Source organism: Falco punctatus (genome assembly GCF_963210335.1).
Source record: "Falco punctatus genome assembly, chromosome: 6".
NCBI classification, from domain to species: Eukaryota; Metazoa; Chordata; class Aves; order Falconiformes; family Falconidae; genus Falco; species Falco punctatus.
This window is the reverse complement of record NC_137585.1, coordinates 89,593,941-89,616,409: the sequence shown is the minus strand read 5'-3', so window position 1 is coordinate 89,616,409 and position 22,469 is coordinate 89,593,941. Positions and strand designations below refer to the sequence as shown.

Genomic DNA, 22,469 nt, shown 5'->3' with positions numbered 1-22,469 from the left:
AACATAGATGAGTAAGGGAAGAAGTGAGGGGTGTCATGAGTAAGGGGTCTCCTCATGAAGGGGCAAGCTCTGCCCTTTCCAGAGTATGCACCTCACTCTGACATCCATTCTTTAAAAGGAATGACTTACAAATGAGACTAAGTTAGGTAAAAAAGCTGTTCCCTCTACCCTAGCCCCTCTGTACTGCCATGTCAGACTTGTGTTTCACCAGGTACCTTCTGCCAGTACAGACATGGATGCTGAGAGATAATTCACACTTTTGAGCCAGTGTTTCTTTGCCTAGGATCTGAAAGTTCATGCGGGCTTCCTTCTCAGCCTAGCTGGTAATGGATTCTTCTTTACACTTTTCTCGTAAGTTGTGACTAGAAAATAAATACAGGTTTGGAGCAGACAGTGTCAGGTTAGGGATAGGCCTTGGTTTCAGCACGGCTCCATGTTTCTGAAAGCAGACCGGTGTTTGCTTTGGCTCTTATTTACAATAGCTTGAAAGATACAGCATCTGGGAGGAGTTTGAGAATGGAACACCCTGTCCATGCTTTTGGCATAACATGCTTACCCCTAAGTGATGAACTAAATGGGAAGTGAATGCACCAAGGCTGTGAGTGCACAGGGCAATGCCCATGAACGTGTGGCTACGTGCAGGCCATTTGTGAACCTGGAGCATCCTGAAGGTGAAGCATGTATGAGTGAATCTGCCCCAGACATTGCAGTTTTACAACCCCGCTAAGCTTCAACTTGATTTCTTTAATCTGAGTCTGCTTTTGAACTAGTGAGTTCTAACAAGTTATTTTTAGATGTGATTTTTTCCCTGCATTGTTGCATGAAAATCTCCTTCATCCTATGCAGGCAAGTTGCAAAGATCACCAACTAATGAAATGTAAGCAATCAATTTATTCAATTAAAGGATCTATTTCCCTTTTGTTTCTAGAAAGGTCCTGCAAGGATAACAACTCAGGGGGAAGAGGGCAGGGGAAGGAGAGATTTCCTAGTGAGATTTGTATTTACCTCCTGGGGCAAATAGTAGTTTTAAAGAATTTAAAGCAGCAGAATAAAACAGTTCATTTAAGCAAACTAGCAAGCCTTTTTCATCAGCAACATTTGCATCATGAATCACAGTCTGTGTCACAAGCCAGGAGAGAGCAACACCCTGCTGTGTATCATTTGCGATCCTTCTTCTGCCCACTATTGCTCTACAGCACTTCATGCCTGTGTTTTGCTAAAGTAAAATGCTGAGCACAATAAAATATGTCTCAATAAAATCCTTTTGTAAAAATATGTGAATAGCATATTTTATTTCTAGAAAAAACGTAAGTTGTGTTAATGAATAGAAGGAAAGCAAAACATGACTTGACATAGCTTGGAGGATTTAGCAAAGTAATTTATAATAATATATACAAGTGCTTTCTACTTTTCATTTTAACAAAAGACTTCACTGTCTAAGACATTAAAACAGTGAATGCTTCTGGTATAAGATATCATATAAAATCAGAAAGATTTGTGTGTCTGTGCATTTAACTAGTTGCGAGGAAATTCTCAACCAGTTCTGTTGATACTATGAAGGGTCTGTTCTACCCCTCTCTCTTTCTGCCATTTTTAGGTCATTTCCTTCCCTATGTTTACTGTAATTTGATTTTTCTCCTTTTTTGTTCTCCTCTACCCATCTATCTATTCCTTCTAAGCTTATGTCTAACGTCAGTTGGAGACCAGCATGAAAAGACATGATTTTATTAGAATAAATTTGTCTGATTTTTATTATTATGACAGATATGAAGTTTATTTGTCCCTTGGAGGTAATGATTAAATGTCTCCTTGCTTTTGCACTGAGGAAACTGAGGCTGAAGTTGAACAGTGATGTTGAATTTTTGCCCCTGCATCTATTTCACTTGACAGTTTAGATTCATGATCACACAAATTATCAGTGTATGATATAAATATGTTTTGAAATATTTTTTTACATTTTACTTTATAAATATTAAAAAATTAAGAAAAATACAAAATTTTCCTTTTTCAGTTTTAAAGTAAGTTGCTTTTCTACCTTTATCTATAAAAACCATAATTTTTAACACAACTAATTGTTATTGTGGTGTATGACAGATTGCTTTTTGATATTTTGTATCAGCAAATGCATCAAGACAAAACAAGTCAATTTTTTGTGGTTTTCTAACTACAAATAGTGTCTACCCCAGAATCTGAATAGCCTGAAAGCATCACCCGTCAGCAGCTGATGTGCTGGGATAAATCTAGGAGTAGAATGTACTAGATAAGCACAGTTATACTGGTTGGAGTTAGAATTTTGTCTTTTTTTCTTTTCCCAGCAGTCCATGGTACCGATCTTGGTGCTGATAAGGGGATAGAGGGTGTTGGTAGGTGCTGTGAATGGACATAGTTAAAGAGATGTAAAAATGAAAGCTTCTCCGTTGCTCCTCAGCTATGCCATGCGGCCTGAGGGTGTACTTGCTCCTGCAGCAGTTCCTGAGCTGATAGCAGAGAAATTTTCCCTCCTGTGCAGTCCTGGGAGGAGGTGAGAGGCGTATAGTAATTTTTCATACTAGTTAAAAATTAAATCATATTTCTAAGTTCCCCCCCGCCCCCAGTAACAGCATTTAAACTACTTCAACTATTTAGAACTGGACTAACACCAGATATACCTCATAGCCTTTTCAGACGGTAGTTATATAAAAAAAAAAAATATAAAAACTATTGCTTTTCTTATTAGTTACCATATTACCTCATAGCTTGCAGGGGTGACAATCACGATCACAATACAACAGAAAGGAAAAACAGTTTTTCATTGCAGATAAAAGATGCAGTCCTAGTAATGACTTAAATGTTTTATGCTTGTAACACTGAGATCACTAATACCCATTGGAATTTAGAGACCTGTTATTCTATTGTATTAAATTATTTTTCGTCAGAGCCTTCATGCATTTAGCAGAATGCAGGGTGTTCTGAATCATTTCAGTCTTCTGTCTGTACTAGGAAGATATTCAGTTCTGTTGATGTAAACATTGATATTTATTCAACACAAAAAGCAGATTCAGTAATATGCAGGGTGAGACACAATATAAATCTTGATGTTTTTCGGAACACGAAGGCCGTGTGTGTTGAAAACCTCCACAAGAAATATTTGAATATATCTCTCTACAATTCATGAATATTTTGAGAGGAGCACAACAAAGCTGTAATTCTGGGAGACTGTCTCCTAGGCTTGCTGTGCCTCAGCACTGGGCAGCCTTGGGGTGTGTTACTGAGGGAGCAGTCAGCCTCTGGCAGCTCAGGTCCTCTGTCTGTGTGTCACCTGCATGCTGCTTGTTGTGACATCTGAGTACAGGCTGGGGGAAGCAACCGATTAAACAGAAAACTTGGACTGATACAAAGTCATGTAAAAATTTTGTCAGATGCAAAAGTGGAACAGCTGCAATGTAGTGCGTGCAGGTTAAAGCCACACACATTAAGTGTGTAACAGATAATTGGCCAAAATTGTAGAGATGGCAATTTTAACCTTTTTCTACCTTCTATGATATTAGGTTGTCTCACTATGTGTGCACTTAAAATCAATTGTTGTATAAATTTCTCTCTTTATTATTTTTAGGTTACTGTCAGCAGAACAACTACAATAAAATCCTTTACAACGTGTGCTCTTGGCAGGTGCTGCAATATGGCCAGGTCTTGCCTCTTCATTGGCACCCTGGAGGAGTCTTCTCATACGGACCTTACACCCGGATTCCTTTCTTCTACCCCACAATTTCTACATGGAAAAGCGTGTGAAGGCTATCCTCAGTGGGCCAGAAGATGTCCCCAGCAGGAGATTCCTGGCTGTTGAGGCAGATGTTTTGTAATCATGGTCCATTCTACACCCATCATGGAGTTTCTAGGTTGATGGACATCACTCAGGCATGCTGGCCACTCAGCCTGCTGCAGTGACCTGGCAAGGGGCGTGCTGCTGGGCAGGCCTGGAGATGGGTTTGAGGTACCTGAGATGCTGGTGGCCAGGAGCCTGCACTGTCCGCACTGCGTGTGAGGTATCCTCACATGTGCATTTAAGACCATGGTGCCCTCAAGACAGCAAGCCTTGCTATGCCATCTCGGGTACTGCCATGCTCCACTGGGTGCTCAAATGGGTACACAATACTTGTGGTTGGCAACTATGGCCTTAAAGTGTCCTCAGGTTGAATCAACAATACAGTGTACATGCAGCTGCAGGTACGTCCCTGGAGGACACCATTATCTTCATTTATGATCTAGCTACTTAATGCATTGCATATTATTAATGAAGTAGCCAACATCACACAGTGCTGGAGTTTGCTGGCTCATCAGTTGACTGTTTTTAAAAATCTAGAACATAAATTTATATGCCAGTGTTTAATGCAACATTGTGTTTCCTTGCTGCCAATTGCCCTTGTGGCCTGGTCATTGTTTTACATCCATTTACATACCATTAGAGAGCCCTAGTCTTATGGTGAATAGAGAGCAATACACAGGCTATTCGGTAGCACAATAAATTTTGCTGGAAAGCTGTGAGGCTTCATTTTTTGTTCAACCAGAGACCGTTTCCACAGTCTACAGGATCCACCTCTTACATTTTGCAAAGGCAAAGTGTGTTTTCAAATTAGGTCTCTGGAAATGGAAGGGAAAGGGAGAAAAGAAGGAAGGAAACCTTAAAATCTACTTCTGACAGCCTATAATTCAGTAATCACAGTCCAGATTCATAGACAAAGTTAATAGAACTGGAAATGATATTGGGCATACCTGTATATTTCTGTCACTTTCTGTCTATTTTTATTTTATGGCCATGTTATACTGCTTATTGAGATTATGATTGTGATGTTCTATCTTTATTACTTGGTGGTCTAACCTTTGAAGTCTATGGAGCTTTTGCGGATTAAACAATAAATTTTGCTATAACAACCTCATTTAATTCCCCTATAAAACTGATGTTTCCTGATACTTGTTCACTGACGTGTACTATAAATATGACATCCATAAATTTTAGAATTTAGTCCCATGTGGTCCATACAAAACAATAATAAAAGCCTATATAGCAGGAAGAAGTAATAAGAAAGGATTCATTCTGTCAGTAGTAACTCAGAGTCTAATTCTGTTCCACAAATAAAAAAGTATAATTCAAAAATGTCTTGAATTGCATCATTTCCCAAAATTACATTTGCAATATGACTGATTGCTAAATTGCCTCTTTAGCTTTTACTTAAAGACCAGACAGTTACTGGAAGAACATACAGATGGAGGGAACGGTAATGAGGAACAAGACCTCTGGTAGTACATGCATGAGTTATGGATCTGTGTGCGAAGCAGTAAACAATTACTTATCCTCCTCTCAGAGCAAGTAGGTAGAGACAGTCATGTCTCCTGCTGACAGCGAATGCAGTCCTGCCATAGGGATCCACAATTCATGGATAACACAGCCTAGCATGGAGCAAGGAGAAAAAGGGAAGGACTTTTGCTGGAAAACTCTTTGTATATTACAAACTCTTGCCAGCTTTCCTTAGTTATTGGACCTAAATAGCAGCCTAAGTTTGACTTCCATTTATTTATAGTCTGTTGCTTTCCTCTAGCTTCCAGATGTACACTTCTGGTAACAATAATGACAAAGCACAGCTTCTGATTAACATTAATGATTGCAACTGTTAACTGGTGCTGTAGCTATGTAAACGTTGTTGGACTGCTTCAGCTTTTTACCTAGATTTTTACTAGATGTAGTCCTGATCTGGCTCCACTTGAGCCATTCAGGCAGCAACCTCCCCTTACCAGCTTCCCTGTGGGATTGATGTAGGCTTTTTTGCCCATTTTCTTATTTTGGTTTTCTTGGGCTCTTTTGAAGGGTGCTCTCTGTAGAGTTAGGTCACTTTTTTTTACAGTGGCTAGAACAGCAATGTCTCAAAAAAAAAATATGGAAAAGAGGAAAGCCAATAACATATAGCTAATGAATCACTCGGAGATGAGGTATGAAATTACAAAGGGAAAAAGGAGAACAGAGACATCTTTGACTTGATTATCCCATCTTCATACTTCAGCCATCCCAGATGATTGGTAGAGTTTGCCAGAAGATATTTTATAAATAATAATATCAAGTTTAGCAAGAAGTTCCAGGTACAAAAGGCTGAGAGGCAAGACTCAGTTTCAATAGGAAAAACAACCTGCATTCTCTCAGCAGCTATGTTGGCTATTTTGCATATATCTGCTAAATGTTCTTCATTTGGTCTTTTTAAACACTTAAAAGGTCTTATCGTTTTAAACAGCAGATTACTCACAACATGAAAAAATTAAGACGAACAAGTCCAAGAAAGCAAGTGTATATTTTCAAAGAGAACTGAATCTTCTCCTGTAAATATATATATAACTGCCTGCATGATGTCATTGTACAAAATTATGGTGAAAGTGAGAATCCCAGAGAGCAGTTTATAGCCCCACTAAAAAAATGTAAGCTTAATGATTCAGGAAGTTAAATCAGCTAAAATTAGGCACACCTCAGAACAGGTTTACATCAATTTTCTCTGCAATTTATGCTAGGTGCTCAAATATCATAGGAGTGAAAGGTGCAAAAATGGATGGATAAACTGACAGAAGGATATGAAAAATCAGAAAATTAGTTTAAATTTCAGGATTTAAATAAACTAAGCATGACAAGCATAGCACAGGAATGCATTATTTATTTAGTCCATTTAGTTTATTTTTATTATAAAGAAATGAAAATGCCAGTAGTTATTGAAAATCTCATTTAATGCAGAATACAAGAACATGAAGTTGGCATCTGATGATGCAGTAGGACCAAAGCCAGACCTGCAAGAAAACACATATTCTGCTTGCAGGATTAGGGTCTGATTATGAAAAATGTGGTCACGATTTAAGAAAGTTTTGTACAATTGGGCTATTAAACTGACAAAGTTAATTTTAGCAGTCATCGTTTCAGATTACACAATCCTTCAATATACAAAATGTAATATGCTTAGAAGAATCTCGGGATGAAGTGAACAAGATTACATGAAGAACTAACATACCTTTATTTTTTTAAAAAATAATCAATATGAACTCTTACTCAAGTCTCAAAATATTCAATCAAATCTCACATTATTGTACTAATATTTTTTTTTCTGATGCAGTGATACTGCGTTATTCAGGTTGGGATAAGAGATCATTGTATTATCTGCTTCAAGATAAGATGGATTTCAAGATAGACCTTTGTTTAAAATCATTAACAAATTCAGAAACAAACTATACAATTCACAAAGCTGTGAAAGTATAGGCATTTCTTATACTTGAAATGTGATCTGACACCGACTACTACTATTCATAGAATTTCACAACATGTAAAGAAAGTTTTAGTAAGCTTAAAACTGTTGCATGTGGATTAACTTTGAACAGGATGACTTGCTGAAAATGGATGAAATAATTTATTATCACTTGATTGCATCTGTCTAGGTGGAAGATGTTTACTCTGGCTCTGTAAAAAGGGGAAGTATAATTTTGTATTTTTTTGTCCTTGATGTGTTCTTCTGGAATGCTTCATAGTTCTGACATGATATGTGTTTCTTTAACTGTTGATTTAGTATTACCATTCATCAATTAGTCTAAGTCTCCTGAGATTCTTTTTTTTAATAATTCTAAGTGGACCTTTGTGTTGGACTTTGCAGTCTGCAGCTTGATGCACAGTGAAACAGTCTTGACCTAGAAACAGTCTCAAAGACAATTTTAGGAAATAAGATATTGGCAAAGATGTGTGATCCTTCAAGTATGTCAAGTCCTAAGGGATCTTAAAAATTTCTGCTTACTCTTCCTTTTCCTTTTTTCTCATTTTCATCTTTACCTCCTTTCCTGCTTCTCATCTTTCTCCTTCCTCCCTCCCTCCCTCCCTCCCTCGCTTCCTTTTAATTTCTCTTCCATTCTTCCTTTCCTTCCACCTCTTCTTCCCTCTCTCCTCTCTCTTTTTCCTTTCCTTTCCGTTTTTCTGTGATTCTGTGAGGTTTTTATGTCACATGCACATCAGCCCTGGAGCATGCAGAGTGTTCTGTTACTTTACAAAAAAGACTGCTCTTGTTCACTTGAGGAATCCCACACTGGACTCCACAACAGCCTTTTCTTGCTTTAACAGCCAGATGTAAAGTTCCATTCTGTTTTTCCTGTCTTTCAGAGTGTAGGGCATTTCCTTCAGTTTTGTTGATTGCTGCAAATCTGATTTTTTTTTTTTTTCTTACTCTCCCTTTTTCTGTTCTTGGCCAGTTTAGCATCAGTGTTTTTTTCCTTTGCTGATTTAATGCTAGTATGCAACAGTAATTTTCTTTCAGCTTTCTTTAGGGCTTTTCTCTGCTTCTTTCTAATCTGCTACTTGGCGTATATACATTGGCTTTCCCACTCTCGGCTTCTTCTGTTTTAATGGCTGTTTATGGACCTTCATGCTGCTATACCTAGAGCAAATCTGGTTTTAATGAGTGTAAATATTCCAGATTCATATTACTGGCTGTAAGTCTGTAACAAGTTTATCTCTCCAACTCATTGTCTGCTAACACCCTGAGCATACAACGGTCACCAGAAACTTTTCAACTTTTCTTTTACTAGAAACTCTCCAGCCTGTCCAGGTCTGGCTGAATGGCAGCACAGATTTCTGGTGTATCAGCCACTCCTCCCGGTTCTGTATCATCAGCAAACTTTCTGAGTGTGCACTTGGTCCCTTCATCTAGGTCGTTGATGAGTAAGTTGCTCAGGACCGGACCCAGCACTGACCCCTGGGGAACACCGCTGGCTACAGGGCTCCAGCTGGACTCTGCGCTGCTGATCACAACCTCTGAGCTCTGCCATTCAGGCAGTTCTCAGCCCACCGCACTGTCTGCTCACCTAACCCACACTGCCTGAGCTTACCTATGAGGAGGTTATGGGAGACAGTGTCAAAAGCCTTGCTGAGGTCAAGGCAGAAAACATCCAAGACTCTCCCAAGGCTGTCCCCTCATCTACCCAGCCAGTCATTCCATCACAGAAGGCTATTAGGTTGGTCAGGAATGATTTCCCCTTGGTGAATCCATGTTGACTGTTGCTGATGACCTTCTTCTCCTCCACATGCTTCCAATTGACCTCCAGGATGAGCTGTCCTATGACCTTTCCAGGGATGGAGGTGAGGCTGACCAACCAGTAGTTTCCTGGGTCCTCCTTCTTGCCCATTTTGAAGATGTGAGAGACATTGACTTTCCTCCAGTCCTCAAGCACCTCTCCTGTTCTCCATGACCTTTCAAAGATGATATATCAATATCTTTGTTCATGTTTAAAGGATTCTAGGTAGATATTAGAATAAAATAAATAATAAAATTATACTAAATAAACTTTAGAATTATGAAGTTCATACTGTTTTGGTAAAGGCTGGATAAATATTTGATCATTTTTGTGTTATTCAGACATAATGCATTATTGTGTATAAGACAAAACATGAACTTCTGGAGATTTTGCATATTTAGTCATAGTAAAAATAGTGTTGTGAGTATCAAAGATAGGACATAAGCTCTACATATGATGATTTGTTCACTCCCACCTAAGTGATTACACACACACACATATATATATATATAAATATATATCTCCTGAAACAGAAAATGACATTTGTTTGTTCTTGGACTATATACTTTGATATACTGTCAACAAAGGGTTTTATATCCTCTTTTGGCTGCCAGAACGACAATCAAGTGCCCATAACTTTAGCTGTAATTATTCAATGAGAGAACAAGCCTACCAGCTTTTGAAAATCTAATTACAGATGCAAATATTTTTTACTTCTTTGTTGACCTAGTTAAATATTGTGTAGAGTGAAAGACCAGCAGCTGTTCTGTATATGCTTCATTTTTTTACTCTCCCTTCCACCCCTTATTTGACTCTTACAGGGTTTCTTAAGTATTTCAGAGGTTAATAGACTGATATAACTGTTTATGTCCATAGCAATCCACGGATATTATAACTTGCACAATAAAAACTAAAAAAATATGCTAGAAATATTTCCAGTATGAAAGTAAATCCCAAAAGAAAACAGATGCTGCTAAATATCTTCTGGTAAATTATTTTTAAAGAGCTTAGACGATGAGCAGTAAAAGTGTGGGCACCACAATCTTTTAACTCATGCAGACAAAACTTACGCTGCAATAATTCAGCCCAGAACTTCCAATGATGTTCTTTTTTAAACCAAATTTGAAGCACACAATTTGATTATTTGGCTTCTTTAAAACATGCACCAGAGCTGGAGAATGATATATTGTTGTTAATGGCAATTTAATAAAATTCCAGACAGCCCCACATACTGTGAGTGCTGTTAAAAGACCAAGATTTACTGAGCAGGATATATCTGGGAAGCTAGGATGTTTTGGGTAAGCACAGGGTCTGCCTGGTGATTAATCAGCATAGCTGGTATTTTCAGCAGTAAAAAACAATGGGAAAATACAGAACATTCAGAATGAAGATTAAAAAAAGAAAATATAAAATTATATATATTTAGTCCTTGGCCTAAATAGAATGACAACCAGGCTTCAAGTTCTGTATAGACAAGAGAGTAGAACATAGTTTATGAAAGTTCCTATTTATGTATTGTTATCTGTCGGATCATATTTCACTGATCTTAAGGCCATTTGCTTTTTGATCTGCTACAAATCTTAACAAGACTTGATAATTTGGTAAGTCAGTTTTGTAACACTACAAAAGAAATACCTTGTATTAAAGAACTCAACGGCTGATAAAAAGCAGTAAGGCATACTTAGGCTGATGGGGAAAAAACAGAAAAAGATGCAAATGTATGTACAAAAAAATGTGCAAAGAAAAGTTAAAAAATTATTGCTGCTGGGAGTCCTCTTGCAAAATTTTAGCCACGTGAAAATTTGGCATATATTAGTCAGTTGTCTGGGCTACTTCTCTAGCAATTGGGAGAAGGCCAGCACTTCTAGTAAATAAATAATTTCAACTACCTTAGAAGCCTCTCCTAGTCAAGCCTGGTGAAATGTAACTGTAAATCCAGAGTTTCTACCTTCACCTATAAAGCAGAATATTTGGCATGTTTAATCAGTTTCTAAAATGCTTCAAATGAAAAAGAATAACTTCACAAAAAGCAATCTTATAAATACTAATAATATTGAGAAAGCATACCAAATCACATATTCATTTCTACTCTTAATCAGTAGAGATATGGTAGGTAGCCATATTTTAAAATCACTTCCCACTGTTGCAGGCTTTTCACATTCACTGAAATTTTTCTCCATATCTCAGGGTGTGGATAGTGTTCGGATATCGACAGAATAGGAGACCTACTCAGGAATGAAGGTATAATCTTATACAGCAATTCTTAACTATTATATATATATATATATATATATATATCTGAAATAGGCCAGTGGCAGAAAGCACTACCACTCCTCTGCAACAATATCCAAATTACATTTCAAATATTTCCCTTACAGATATAGAAACACCTCAATCATTTGAGAATCTATTCTAAAGTGCAAGCATTCTGAAGTTCTCAACATGAAACAACTACAAATCTTTAAAAGATGTTAAATATCCCTAACTTTACTTAGTCCTTGCTAGATGTCAACATTACCGTTGATGGATAGTCTACTGGGATTTCTTACTAAAACTAAAATGACATGTTCAGGATTTATGTTGCAAAAAAAACTCTTTGAAAACTTTGAGATGATCTGTTCTTGCCTTTTTCCAGGCTGGAATTAAAGGCTTCTGGTGGAAGACAAGTTGATGTAATATTAAAAGAGATAACAGCTGACCTCTATGTTAAAGTATAAATAACAAACCCATATTGTTGTGATTAATGTTGCTAAACAATGTGTCTCAGTAACTGAACAGCAATAGATCTTTCTGGCAGGTATGGTATCATCTGCCCATCGGACTGTACTCTGAAGGTACCTACTGGTTTCTTTAGCCAGTGAAGCCTCTAACCTCTTGACTGTAGCAACTCAAGTTTGTGACATGAATCTGGGACTTAGTCTTAATTAAGATTATAAATTAATCCACATTGTCAACTGCCTTTTCCATTAAAGAAAGAACATACCTATACACAACAGTCAAAACAAGATCACGATCCACTCCAGAATTTTTATTCTAGCCCAGATAATTTCTTTTGGCCCACTTTGTGGGCTCTATCATAACTCTGAAATTTCCTGGAGTCTAGAAACATAAACATTTGAGAAGTTTCCAAGACAGCATATGGTAAACAAAAAGCAAAAAGCAAAAATGGTGAGATTATGGGGAAGAAGTGTAATTTATATTTTTAATAAAACACTATTAATGACATTTGTAGAAGTTGAAAGAATCCAGCAAACAAAACTGTTACAACAGTAATAAATTCTTGTTGACCACAGCACACCTTGAAGCTTTTAAGTCTTTTATCCCTTGTGGAGGCATGGATGTTGCAAGGATTATGAAGCAAAGACCTTTATATTAGCTAGCCACAACTTCAATAAGTTTATAGCTTGTACATACACTGCCAAAAGCTTTATCATTGGTCAAACTCTACTGTCCATGCAACCCACTGCTGCCCACCACCGGCTACTCTCTGCTGTCCATGCTGTTTCCCCATCCTCCAGAGGCCAGATCACACTCCTCCTTGTCTCTGCTTCATCCTCCCACACTCCCTCAAAGTTATTTACCTCTTTGCTCCAGGATCACAGCTGCACATTGTCAAAGCAAGGCCACAGCTGCACATTATCAGTGTCAAACAACCCACTGTCTCCACGTGCTACAGATACCATAAGTTGTGTTTTCCAAACAAAATGCTACCCCTACCACCTGATTAAATAGGTAGGTGATGCTATTTGCTGTCATTAGAAAAGGCTTTTACTATCCCTTCCACGCTGTGTCATGGAGGATAAGAAATGAACAAATGCAAGAGAACTTTGGCAAATAAAAATGGAGAAAGGAGAGCAAGAAAAGCAGACGTGTTATTGATTTTTAGAATCTTAGAATAGTCCAGCTTGGAAGGAACCTCAAAAGATCATCTGATTCAACCTTTCACAGGAAAGGTAGCCTAGATGAGGTTATCTAGCATCTTGTCCAACTGCATCTTGAAAACCTCCAGTGAGGTCCAACTGCATCTTGAAAACACTCTACCATGTTCCAGGGATTGATTGTTCTCATGTAAAAAATTTCTTTCTTCTATCAAGATGAAACCCTTCCCAGTGCAACTGGTACCCATTGCCCCTCATCTTCTCCATGTGGTTCCTTGTGAAGAGAGAGGAGAACCTCCGTCCTCTTCATAGCTGCCCTTCAAGTACTGTAATACTGTAATGAGGTCCTTCCTGAGCTTTCTTTTCTCCAGGCAAAAGAGACCTAACTTCCTCAGTCTTTCCTTACAGGTCAGGTTCTCCAGCCCTTTGATCATCTTTGTCACCCTCCTTTGGATCCTCTCCAGTCAATTTGCATCTTCCTTAAATTGTCAGGACCTGAACTGGACAGTACTCAAGGTGTGGCCTGACAAGCTCTGATAGAATGGCATGATCACATGTCTATCTCTGCTAGCAATGCCCCTGTGGATGCAGCCCAAGATCCTTTACTTACTATTTATTTCTATTCCAGTTGTCAGTTCAATTCCAGTTACACATAATAATCCTCAAGAAGCCTCTTTTTGCACACTTCATACAGGACTATGGCTGCCATAAAGAGTTCACAGTTTAAAAATATGAAACTAGTGAAGGATAGAAGAAAAAAAATACGGATGAGGTAACATGTCCATATGCATGACACATCAATAGAGAATTTGAAAATAGAATCCCAGTTTTATTTTAGTTGCCTAGACACTTCCTTTTCCAGAGACCCTGCAGGCCTGCCTCTGTTTATTCTTCTTCAGGATGTTTCCAGGCAAACTAAGATATCTGAAAAATCCAATTGTGGTCAGTGTCAAATGTGATGCTTTTTTTTCTTTAGTATCATAATGTAGAATTTTAGATGACTAGGTCACAGCTCTTCATCTGTGGTTACATGAACATAAAATAACATCTGGTAGTGGGATGGGATGTGTATACCTTATAATATTCCTTATAATCTTTGTAGAAGAGTGGGTAAAATCCTCTTAAGAATAAAATAAAAAACATTGACTGAAATTTATTTTCCTCAGCTTTGTTTAAATGACGTGGAACATTTCTAGCATATTGTCAAATGTGGAAACTTCAGTTACCAGTTTCTATGAATTAAAACTATCTTTTTATATGTTATAAAAAAAAGAAAAAGAAAAATATTTTCTACACAGAAGCACTCTTTATGTACTGTTGAAGGAACTATGTGAAATGATGTATGTTAGATTTCATTAAAATCTCCTAAATAAAATGAAAGACTAATTCTTGTACACATGAACATGTTCGTTCCTGTGTCAATGATGGGAGTGAACCATGAGTATGCATCAATCCACCACCTTCTGCTACAAATGTAATATTCTTGTTCGCACCAGAACACTGCATGAGGTAAGGGGCTACCCTGAGATATCTCAACCATGAAATAATTTAAAAAAAAATATTATTTATGCTTTTTTAATATTGTGTACAATGAGCAGTAATTAGTCCTAATTAATTGATAGACACCGTCTGCATTCGTATACTTTACATGTTTTCACATACTTTACAAATAGGGGAATGAGAAGCTGCATTACAAAAGCAAAAATCGTCATAATGTACATACACCATGGCCTTATTTAACTTGTAAGATAATTGACTCACAGTAAGATGGCAATCTTTGATTTGGTATAACTTGTTCCTAAGCAAAGGTTCACAACTCCATAAAATACTTGTTTAAATTCACATCCTGAAGCCCTGTTGGTGCAACATTTTATGTCAATAAGTTATATATAAAAATATTTTTAAAATAATGGAAGGTAAAATTGTGTTTTCATAGGTACTCAGGGGTTTTAACTACCAACAGTTATGTGTGTTGCGAGCTGTATTATAGCAATAATAACAGCTTAACAGATTGGTACACACTGAGCAATGCTCGTACTGGCTTTTACCCAAACAAGTAGCAAGAATTCGTTGAAAGCTTTTCACTTCGTTTTCAATGGTCCTTTTACTACTGGTGTCCCCTGGACTCTGCAAAATAAGAGAAGTGATGAAAAATAGTCATAAATCCTTAGGCAAAATGTCATGAAACAGGATTTGCATAGTCTCTAAGACTGGGTTTAAGTCTTTATCTAATGCATGAGCAGCCATAAGAACTTTTCTAGCACCCAGTATTTTCTGTAGTATTGATAACTTATTCTTACAGTTAATTGTTACTCTAGATTTTAAGGCTACAGACTTCAAAAGGCTGGATTGCCTGAAGACTAAGAAAAAATCTCTTTGATTTGTAAATGAATGTTCCTGTCTTGAAAAGACTCAAATACATTTATCCAGGTAATTAAGGAGGGAATTCAGACTGGATTTAACTCTGCTGACTTACATTTAATAATTCAGATTTGTGTTTCAAATGACTTTAAATGCAAATATAAACTCTTTGATGGGATACTGCAATTGTTAACTTTTGTCCTGCATGATGTCATTTATTCAGTAACCTGATTCAGCAAGTGTGTAATGAGGTCATTTTGCCTAACTAAGAAAATTAAAAGAACCCAATAAAGTTAACATTTTTCATTGAAGTATAAAGGAAGAGGGAAAAAAATATCTGACCTTCAACATTTTGCTGGTGAAATTACCCACCTGACAACTATGGAATTGAAGATAAAGTCTGTTTTCCCCCTGGAGCCCCAGGTAAAGGATGTTACTAGAAAACTCCCTTGTCTGGTGTGGCCCTCTGATTACTGCTCATTAATGGTCTTCCAAGTGGGCAGTGATGAAGTCCCAATGACAAGAAAGAAGTCTGAGGGCAATCAAGAGAGTCCTCAGAGCCTCGGGGTGACTGGTTTAGGGATCAGGAGCACAAGTAGTGTTTTCTTCTACCCTGCCAGTTGCAGGGAATGATGCGGCACGTAAACAGAAGATCACACAGATCGATATCTGGCTCCAGGCCTGGTGTCAATGGCTACAATTAATTTTTTTTTTTTTTTATTGTGGGTCAGTTTACATGGCACCAGGCCTGCTGGCAAAAGCTGGGGTTCACCTGTCTTGAAGGGGGCAAAGGACCCTTGGTCAGGAGTTAGCAGGGCTCATCGAGAGAGCTTTAAACTAGGTTTGAAGGGGGAAGGAAATAAACCCAAACTCGTTAGAGATAAGCTTGGGGGTGACATGCCAGGGTTGGAGGTGAGATTGATAGCACAGCTGAAGTGCATCTATGCCAATGCCCTAAGCATGGGCAGTGAACAGGAGAAGCTGGAAGCTGTCATGCAGCAGGAAGACTGTGACATAGTCACCATCATGGAAACACGGTGGGATAACTCACATGACTGGAGTGCTGCAACGAATGGCTACAAACTATTCAGAAAGGATAAATGAGGAGAAGAGGTGGTGGGGTAGCTTTGTATGTCTAGGAACGTTTTGACTGCCTAGAGCTGAATGGTGGTGACAACAGGGTTGAGTGTTTATGGGTAAGAATCAGGCGGAAGGCCAACAAGGCAGATATAATGATGGGAGTCTGTTATAGACCACCCAACCAAGCTGAAAAGGCAGATGAAAGATTCTACAAGCAACCAGGAGAAGTTTCAAGATCACTAGTCTTTTTTCTCATGGGGGACTTCAACCTACCATATGTCTGCTTGGGGTCACAACAACCTGATGAGACATTACAGGTCTGGGGCAGAGCGGCTGGAAAGCTGCCTGTAAGAAAAGGACCTGGGGGTGCTGGTCAACAGCTGGATGAACATGAGCCAGCAGTGTGTCCAGGGGGCCAAGAAAGTCAATACCACCCTGGCTTGTATTCAAAACAGTGTGGCCAGCAGGACTAGGACAGAGCTTGTCTCACCGTATTCGGCACTGATGAGGCCCAACCTTCTATACTGTGTTCAGTTTCTAGTCCCTCACTTCAAAAGGGACATTGAGGTGCTGGAGCGTGTCCAGAGAAAGGCAGTAAAGCTGGTGAAGGGTCTAAAGAGCAAGTCTTATGAAGGGCAGCTGAGGGAACTGGGGTTGTGTAGTCTGGAGAAGAGAAGGCTCAGGGGAACATTATTGCTCTCTACCACTGCCTGACAGGAGGCTGTAGGCAATGGGGGGTCGGTCTCTTCTCCCAGATAACTAGCTACAGAGAGAGAGGAAAGGGCCTCAAGTTCAGCAAGGAGAAGTTTAGTTTGTATATTAGGAAAGATTTCTTCTCTGAAAGGTGGTCAAGCACTGGAACAGGTTGCCCAGGGGCATGGTAGAATCACTGTCCCTGGAAGTGTTCAAAAAACTTGTAGATATGGTGCTTATTTTTGTGGTTTAATGATGGACTTGGCAGTCCTGGGTTAATGGTTGGACATGATGATTTCAAATGTCTTTTCCAACCTAAATGATTCTAGGATAAAAGCATGAAAGCACCCTTCTCTCAATATATTAATAAGAAAGTGCTTGCTTCATGTCTTTTCTTTCTATGGCTTTATGTAGGCATAATACTCTTCATCATAAAGATGTACTCATACAGCAGTACAGCTTTGCATGGCACTTCACTGCCATAAAAATAAAAAGCATATTGCTGCCTTCTAAAATAATTTTTTCTCAAATATAGAATAGAAAGTAAAACATATCACTTAATCACTTTGTAGGTGGTTAGTACTTCTGGATCTTTCTCTTTGTTACGTGTTACTATAAAAATAAACATTATTTAGTGTGATAACAGTAAAGGAAATATTAGTGAATGTAAAGCTGAGAACTGATACAAAAGAAGATAATGAAAGTTATATTATACCAAAAAAGTCACTCTTCCAAAAATGTTCTACCTAATACTTCTCATAATAGTTGAATACTAAAATGATGCATTCTGTATCTAATTTGTTATTATTTTTACTGCATTCCTTTGTATTAAAATCTGAGCTACATATTTTGACAACTTTTTCTGTGGAACTTAAATCCATAACTCTTTTTAAGCCCACAGGACAACAATACCACTTCTTGGCTTTTACTTTTCATCCTCAAAGAACTGACATTTCGTGAGTTGTCATGAACACTTTAGGTCAGTGCTGCTAGAGTTGCTGCCTTAAAAATGTTATCTTCTTACTTTTTTTTTTTAAACCTTTTTCAAAAAAACAGAAAGATTCTACTATAATAAGATTTATTTTTCACCATATAGTTAAGTACTTGGAGCAGATACCAGGATGATTTGAACTCATTAAGAAAGAAAAATATGAAATGCTGTTGATGCTATTTATATCTGCAGAAAGTAGACACATATCAAAGATTAATTTCTTTTTTAATCTTCAGTATCTGAGTTAGGAATGTTGCTTTCAAAAAAAACACAAAAAACCCAACTAAATAAGATAAGCATAACAAACTTACTACGGTGATATTGCAACCAAACAACAGGAATAATGAGCAAAAAGAGAAGCAAAAGATTTCCCAAGGGACTGAGTTAGAGCCAAAAGTGTATCATCTTATTTTCAGTCAGTTATTTGCATGTATCATTTTTATGAGTTTCCACGGGTGCTGGCATATTATGTGTATGAATTCAGTCTTCAGACAGAACTGTATCCACATACACAATGAAGAAAAAGTGTCCATGCTTTTGAAAGGATCTGTATCTTTAGAGGTTTGCTGATCCCTGGTATCACTCTACAACCAGCCAGCTTGCAAGCAGGCTGACTGAAAGCCCTGAGTCACAGGATGGTGATGGGGAATTAAGTAATTTTGATTCCAAGAGACCTGGACTTGACTTCTTTCAGCAGATCCCTTTGTGGTTGTGGTTAGGATTTCAGCTTGATTCTGTTTGCTGAATCCTTCATAGTTTGGGGGACAGCAGAAAAGAGGTATAATGTTCTTACTGTGTCATTGACCATCTGGGAGAATAACAGATGGATTTCTCTTGAAGGAGGCCTTTAGAGGAACTCTCCTTTGTAGAATTAAAGGTAATTTGTGTAGAAAAAGAAAAAAAAGATTACATTTTCTAACAATAGTCACATTTAAATAACTACAGAAAGCCCAGAGGGAAGGAGGTGTTAAGCTCCTCAAAGGATTAGGAGCTATTAAGTCACTGACAGCCACTTATGTAAGTAGTATAGGTACAAGGTCAGAACAATACACCTTCGATTTCCATTTTAGCACTGGAAATAGTACTTTGGAGAAAATAATATAGGTTAGTATGTCAGCAAAACATCATACTCCATAAAAAAAGGTGTCATCTATGAGATTGGTCACTATATTTCAAAACTCTGTTCATAGGGAGGAAAGAGAGAAAGCTGTTGTGCAGTGTTAGATATACAGGCTCCCTTTACTTATGAATAGCTTAATGTGCTTGGGCTTCCTTTAAATTTAATATATGACCTTAGTTTTCTGGAGTTCTAATGAGCAATAATTTTACTACTGTACAGATTTTCACTTTTAAACTGGTAAAATTTATTCCCACAATCTTCATTGCACCTTGACAGCAATGTATGGATGTGATTTGTCTCACTCATCTTTGAACACCTAAAAGTTCAATACAAATTTCTGTCTTTTATTCAGAAATACTATTACTAACTCTACTACTGCTGCTACTGCTGCTACTACTACTACTTTTTTAGTCCTGTATAATAAAAAGGAGAAAATATCTGAAGCTGTTAATCTCAAGTGTATCAGAAATTAATTTTAGAATTAACTGTATTAGACTCAGATATTGAGTCTTGGATACCTGCTGAGACTTAGATGTATAATAATTAGATACTGCCATTTTTTCTAGCACTTCCTTTAGTGTTTGGATATTTCTTCTAAACAAACAGCCATTGAAAAGGAAGCCCAGTTTCTTTAAGAGAGAACTTTTGAGTCAGGGAATATTATTAATGTTCTAAACTCTAAGAGAAATGAAGTACAGTCAAGGTATTTTTCCTTCACCACTTTAGCTGGATAAGGACCAGTTACAGCAGTGATTAATCTCAGTTTTTGCAAGACTTGTTAGTAATTCTGCAGATGCTGACAAACACAATGTTGAGACTTGGAAACAAAAAGGACAAAAGAAAAAAGAAACTGTTTTCCCAACTTCTTTGAGAGAGAAATTAATTCACAAACAAACCTCTGAACATTTTAATTCTAAAATTCTGAAATTTGAAGATATTTTCCCCTTATATCGCTTATATATAATAATATAAGAATATTCATTACCTAATCTCATGTTAAATGTAATATTCTGTTATCTAAAAAATCAAATATCTTAACGGAAATCCTTTATTATTTTTTATTTCATTGATAGAAATTAGATGCTTAACTCCATTTGAAATTCTGATTAAATGATATGAATTTACAGTCATCATCTAAACAATCATATAGGTACTGACTTATTTAGTCAGTGAATAAAGTTACATGAAAAATATAGTCTGAATATCTGTTGTCTTACAGAAAGGCCTAATAGGATGTATTCAAGTTTTCTAAAAAATACGTGATAACAAACATGCCACTAGGCTTATTTACAACTAGATTACACAGAACACTGGAAATAGACTTTTGGATGTAATGATTGCCTAAATTAGGAAAATAATTCAACAACTACACCGTGGACCCAGGACTTTATACTTGGTGTGCTCCTTTCTTGCCTCACTTACTGTGACTGCTCAGGTGACTCATTTAACTTTACATGAGGCTTCCTGTCTGAAACACCGACTTAATGTGAAGATATATCCTTTTTAAAGACTTATGTTTTAATGTAAACTGTTCATATTTCCCATAGATCAATAAGCTAATTTTCACAAATAGCTAAAAATTGAACATGGAGAACTCAAAATATGCCACTCTGATCTTTATCAAGATTTTACTGTGTTTTTGTGGCTTACCTGACACGAATTAAGATTCTAGATAGGAGCACATAGAAGAAGTTCTCATTAGATGCCACTAAGTAGTCTGTTAGAAAAACTACTGGGTTTAGTAGCCTTACTGAAGGCAACTGAGATGCTAAAAATGTTTGCAAATCTACACGGAGTGTTCAGCAAGAAGATGCTATCACTCTGAGACTTCTAATTTCTTTACTGTCAAAGTTTAAACTTCATTATCGTGAGGAAAGGGTAGAAGCCATCCCAATAGACTCAAGGGTAATAAATCACATGATTTCAAATCAGGGATTTAAATCTAGAAGTTAGTATTTTACACCTCACATGATCTCTTCAGTCACCAGAATAAGTCATAGGACATCTGTGTTGTATCCCAAAGATTAATATTACTACCCACTATGATAATTATAGTCATAATATAAGGTTGCTACCACCAGCACCATCAGGTCAGTTAGGATCCATTTTTAATTTTGAGTTATCTCGCTCTTGTTTTAAAATTATTTTTCACAATATTTCCACATGGATATTTTTATATTTAATTATAAGATTTCAGTCTTGTAAGGTTTATTTTCTTGTTTATCCCTCAGTATCACATGTAAATTACTAGTCATGTTTGATTGCCCATGAGCTTCTAAGATTTCACTATATGAGGCCATTTTGCAAAGATGTGATGGGAACTGACTTCTCTTTTTGTTCCTCATACTGTCATCATTTATGCTATTTTTATAAATGCAAAAATTTTATAAATGTAAAAACCACATTATATTTTTGTGCTAAGTAGAGATTTCCTTTACCACATATGCAGAACAATCTATGTTAATTATAGAGTATTTATTCTAAATGTAAGAATAACCAAAGTGTACTGGCACTTCTGTTAACAATAGAAAGCAAACGACGTTTGAAGTTCATAAAAGGTAAAATCTTTTAAGAGGATTAGTTTTACTTTCTAAGGGTGTTCTTTTTCTAAAGATTTCTGACTACATCTTGAAGAATTGCTCACATGAGTTTTTATATCACTTCATTTCAAGGAAAAGACACAGTCTGCATTCCTTTAAAAGTAGCAACGTAAGACCCACTGACTGAGCTGAGCTGTTCAAAGTGAAGGGTGATTGTTTCAGAGCACACCAGACATGCTGACTAGTTTAAAAACATGCTGCTTCAGATTTATGCTTTGCAATAGCCACAGATATCAGACAAGACATTAAAGAAAAACAATCAATTTTAAACTGTAGAACTAGAGCAGCAGGCTATCTGTACTTGTTATTTATTTATTTATTTATTTCTCTGTAAGAGGCATTGCAATGAAATGAAATGTTAAATTCATGGCAAGACAAGTCTTTTTTTTTTCTTCTGCAGACTTGGAAAACCAATGTCAAAAGTTTTTGCACAGAGGCAAACCAGTACCACCACCCTCCCCTCTAGTATTTGCAAAGAGTAAGTAGTTTGGTGGGGCCTGTTTCTTTCCGTTAATCATAGAGTTTTGGCCTAAGTGTCATCTAGGCAGCCCAGTAACTGATTTGGTCAAGAGATTCCAGGTGCTGCACAAGGACAGAACAGTCTCCTCTTAGATCTTCAACTGCAGGCAAAAGGTTTGTGCAAACAAGGACTGAATGGCTCATAGGCCTTCCCAGGCTTTGCAGTGAAC

The 22,469-nt window shown here is 37.2% G+C and overlaps 1 long non-coding RNA gene across 1 annotated transcript in view; it reads right to left on the bottom strand.

Moving 5' to 3' along the window:
* Positions 1-22,469, bottom strand: part of LOC308066626 — an 85,547-nt gene that overhangs the window by 44,855 nt on the left and 18,223 nt on the right. The window contains exon 2 of the long non-coding RNA XR_013929232.1: positions 1-22,438. This exon is cut by the window's left edge and continues 44,855 nt beyond it. This is a non-coding gene — a long non-coding RNA (uncharacterized lncRNA). The remainder of the gene's footprint in view (positions 22,439-22,469) is intronic.